Source organism: Tigriopus californicus, chromosome 7, assembly GCF_007210705.1.
Source record: "Tigriopus californicus strain San Diego chromosome 7, Tcal_SD_v2.1, whole genome shotgun sequence".
NCBI classification, from domain to species: Eukaryota; Metazoa; Arthropoda; class Copepoda; order Harpacticoida; family Harpacticidae; genus Tigriopus; species Tigriopus californicus.
Window position 1 is genome coordinate 12,469,531 of NC_081446.1, and position 4,676 is coordinate 12,474,206.

The following is a 4,676-nucleotide window of genomic DNA, read 5'->3' on the forward strand; positions in this document are numbered from 1 at the left end:
CCGTGGTAGCAGGTGTACCCCAAGGCTCAATACTTTATTTCACCCCTTCTCAGTTTGCATTCCAACTCATCAAATTTATTGTACACAGACAGACGATACCAAAACTAGTGTTAGATAGGTGTGATAATGTTAGCTCACCTAATATGTGAACAGATTTGGAGAATATTCTTTTGCATATACAAATAGGGGTGGCTGAATATAACATGGCATTAAACAGATGGGACACAAACAAGCAAATGGGTCACACTCATACCATGACAAATTTATCATCACGAGTTTTGAGTTTGTCTGCCACTGCAGAAAGTTTCATTGGTAAAAGATCTAGGAGTTTGGATGCAAAACAACGGAAGGCTTGAAGAGCATATTCATTATTTTGATAGCAAGACAGCTTGCAAACGTGATTTGCTTGTGCCCACTTTAAAATCTAAATTCTAAAATTGCGCTCAAGGTTTCGGTTGGCGGTGCATTTGGGGCTTTTAAACTAACCGCAGTCCCCCCCTAAACCCTTGGGGAATCTACCGTATTGTTCCGTGGGTCAGACTGTTCTGCCAAAATGGGTTCAGCTGCTAATCCATCATTCTGTGACAATTGTACTCTTTGATTATCAGTTGAATGTGTTGTTGGAATGTACAAAGCAAAAAGGCTGAGAACAAAAGCGAGCCAAATAGGCCTTGACGGTTAGGTGGGGAATCCTTCCCTCCATCCATAAAACGAGAAAAAGACACGCCCTATTAGTGCCAAAGCCTACTAAAGTGGTCGTTTCTTTCACCGTGACTTGAATAAACATTTAGTTTCCTTCAACTTTGATTTCCAATTTTGACACGGAAACTTTCATGAAACTAAACACCAGCAGGGCGCATCACGCAAAGTAAGCCCAAAACTCAAGAAGGAAGCTTGATTTAACACATTGTAGAGGGATAGCTCTTCTGAGAATGAAAACTTGCCCTGATCAATAGACGATTGCGCTCAGTTAGGGCCCAACTCGTTTATTTCTTATATTTTGTGAAAAGCAGATGATGGCAAAGATGGCAGATCATTATTATGACAATCATCTGTCCTTTAACCTGTGGCCTTGGGAGCGGGACAAATGCGGCTGGGATCTGACTTAAGGGAGACAATTTCGTAGGTTGCCCTCACTGGAAGAGGATGGGGGTTCTTGCAGGTGGCAAAGCACAGACAAGTTCGTGCTCCATAATAGAGATATTGTGCCTTGGGAGCCCTCTCGCACATCTTCGTGCATTTTCTCAAACGCCAGGAGCTTGCCTCTCCTTTCGGGTTCTTAAAATATCTCACCACTGTGCTCTGGGTCAGGTCGCAAAATACCCCTTTGACAACGCACGCTGCGGATCAAGATTTAGTGCTGATTTAGTCAATAGAGTAATCTTTGAAATTACCTCAAATTGGCTTACTTTTAGCAGCCTTGTTGTTATTGTTGTTGTTGTTATTGTTGTTGTTGTTATTGTTGTTGTTGCGGGGTGTCCTTGCAGAACTGATTTGCAAAAGGACAAAAACCAGGGTTAGAAATAAAGTCAGTGAATGCCTCCTCGACCTCATTTGCAAAGAGTTCATTGCGAATGAAGCCTCAATTTGGAAAATTAGCCTCTGGAAGGTACAAGTTCACAGAAGCAATTGATGGTCAAATCCAAGAATACCTGTTACTTAAGTACCCTGACATCTTTCTTCACTTGTAGCTCTTACTTACGTTCCATAAATGAGACAAGTGCCTACAAGGTATGCAAAAGGACAGGTGTTGAACTGAATCCAACAAATTACAAAATCTGCCTACATGTAGGTAATCTTCATCCTGAAGAGCAAGTGATTGATTGGTTCACTCACATTCTTACTACCAGAAGCTGTCCTGGATAGTCAAGTGCTATTCATAACTTTTTTCAAATGATTCAAACCGAGGTATGTATTCAGAGTCTTGAGGTCGGCCCATGTAGCCGTGTTTTGCTTGCTTACAACTACTGCACTCCAATTCTTCATTTGACCTGAAGCCTCAAAAGGCTCTTAGTGTTTATATGGATTTGGATTTATTTAAAGGAATTATGTCTCTACGTAGGTACTTATTTGCTTACAAGTGGCAACCTTCTAAAATGTTTTGATTTTTTGGTCCTAAACCTGATTGGCGACAAAGTATGCAAAAAGGTAAATGAAAAACATACAGAGTAGCATGTGAACAAAAGCTGGGACATTTGTCAAATTACCCGGTGATCTTTTATGCTCCTACAACAACGGCAAAACATCGTCAAGCAAGGCCGGATACATTCCGATGTCTTGTTTAAAGTATCTCCAGGTGTCTCAAAGTAACAAGAGCTAAAGGCTTAAATACAGGGTTTGTGATTTTTTTCATGAAGGGCAGACGCTTTTGGAGATGAACCATCCCGCGGATTGTGCCATTTTTGTGTCAATTTTGTTGAAATGCACAACCATTCGGTTTTTATTTGGATAAAATGGCGACCTTCAATGAGCATATCATTTCTAGTGGGTATGTGGAGCTTAGTTACCGTGCATACAACAGCAAACTGTCCTGCCCCTAAAAGTGACACTTGGAAGGTAATAACAATGAGCAATCCCTTGACAGGAAACAATCTTCTACTTGCAAGACACGTGTGAATGACCCAGAAATTGTATTTAAGGTCCCGCGTTGGCAATCTTTCAGTCATAGTTGATTCAAGGAGCCAGATCCCTCCACAACTCCTTCCAAGGTTCTTCAGTCTTCAATTGCTCCCGCACTATGAGGTCATTGGCCTTACTGACCCTTCTTGGCATCGTGCTTTACGCCAACTTGGCGTCTCCAGCAGAAGGAGCCGCCAGAATTTGTAAGAAATGGTCAATTGTACTGGAAATACTCCTACTATTTAAGATAATCATAGAGATCAAGTGAGACAGGAGCCAACTGGTACATTCTACGTAGGGCACATGAAACCTCTGTCTTCTCCTCTCATTCCATAGGGTGCCATATGAGGCAGCAAACTTGTAGTGACAGATGGGACGGTTTGCTCTTCGAGATACCCCTGAATCTCACTATGAAGATGAAAAGTTTCAAACAATGCCGACGTACTTGTTTCTTCATGCCCAGTGGACAATATGTCTTTGAGGGACAAACGCATTGCTCCTGTTTTGCAAGTTGCACATGGAGAAAATTCGTAAAGAGGAAACCTAGGAAGCAAGGTGGACCTCGGGGAGGGAGTCTATTGTTGCATTCCATTGGGAGCGACCCCAACAACATCTGTCGTAGACCTGCTCGGAGCTATTGGTTGCCTCACCTGAAGCATACTAGAGGGTGAAATTTGACCAATTTGACCATCATGGACCACCAAAATGCATTTAAAAGTGTGTTGTTCCAGGCGGATATCTGAGATTTATGCGCAATCTACGCAGTATATGGGTGTAGTTTTGATACCCTGTCTAAAATAAAGTAGAGCCAAATCAAATATGAAAATAAAAACCACACGCTTTTGTGGGCCCAACGAATTCCTCATTTGCCTTGTTCTCAACTTGGTTGGAGTGGCTGACCTGTTATTTCCCACGGTTTTGCTCAATCCCTTAACCTCATATTGTGGTCATGGCGAATGTTCCAAGAAACCAAGTTAGTGCTTGGCAGAGTTTCCAAGCATGAGAGAGATCCCTGGATTGGTTGTTTTTAAAAACCTCTCTCAAGGAAGTTTAAGTCCTAAAAGGGTCTTCTACTCCTTTGTGAACGCAAAGAATTGGTCGAAACCGAAAGTGGGGTCATTTGTAGAAAATGATAATCTTCCGGGACCAATTCCAAAGTATTGGCCAATGCTCTGGCGGAACAATCTAATACGGTACATCTTTTCCAAGGCAACAAATGGAACAAGAATTTATTGACCAGAACCCTTTTGATTTGAATAATTTTGTTCTTTCTTACTAAGATGCATTGGATGCCCAATGCTCAAATTCTCCAGGACCCGATGGCGTTATGGCGCAGTTTTTATTCAAATGTTCCTTTGTTATCCCCTCAGTGTTGACCCATGTTATGCAACAGTCCACAGATCAGTCAGATTTCCTCAATGGCGTAAAATGGACCATATAGTGCTGCTATTCAAAGGTGAAGATAGATCCCAACCCAGCTCAATCTGGCTGATCACTTTAATTTGTTATGTTTGAAAAGCTCTTGCGAAAACGCGCGAGGCGAGAGTGTTCTCAAATCTTGAAACGGAGGCCATAATCAACCCCAATCAACAGGGTTTAAAGTAAATTCTAGTTCAAAGACTCAGCTACAGACTTCTAGAGAAGTGGACTGCGAAATAAACTCCAAATAAGCACTACATAAGACCACAAGATCTTGTTGAATAACCGAACTTAGCCAAATTTTAGCTCAAATCTGGGGGGTGTTTCCCCAGAATTTTAGGTGTCCTTTACTTTTAATGGAGCCTAGTCAGCTCCTCTATTATTGAGAAAGGTGGATATCTTGTCTTCACCCATTTCCATGAGAGCTTTGGTTAGCTCTCGATGGCCCCCAACAAAGTTGAGACCATTATCGGATCTCAACAGTTGAATTGGGCCACGCCGCAATATCATCCTTCTGAGGGCTCCGATGAAATATGAAGTGTCCATGGAATGAGCGATTTCAATGTGGATTGATCATGAAGATAAACATAAAAAGATGACCCCATACCGCTTTTCATCCTTGCTTTTAATCCTAATTT

The 4,676-nt window shown here is 41.9% G+C and overlaps 1 long non-coding RNA gene across 1 annotated transcript; it reads left to right on the forward strand.

Moving 5' to 3' along the window:
- Positions 1–2,677: 2,677 nt before the first annotated feature.
- LOC131883685 (uncharacterized) lies at positions 2,678–3,484 on the forward strand. The gene is made up of 2 exons (XR_009373634.1): positions 2,678–2,822; positions 2,956–3,484. It is a non-coding gene; the product is annotated as an uncharacterized LOC131883685 (long non-coding RNA).
- The last annotated feature ends 1,192 nt before the right edge of the window (positions 3,485–4,676 follow it).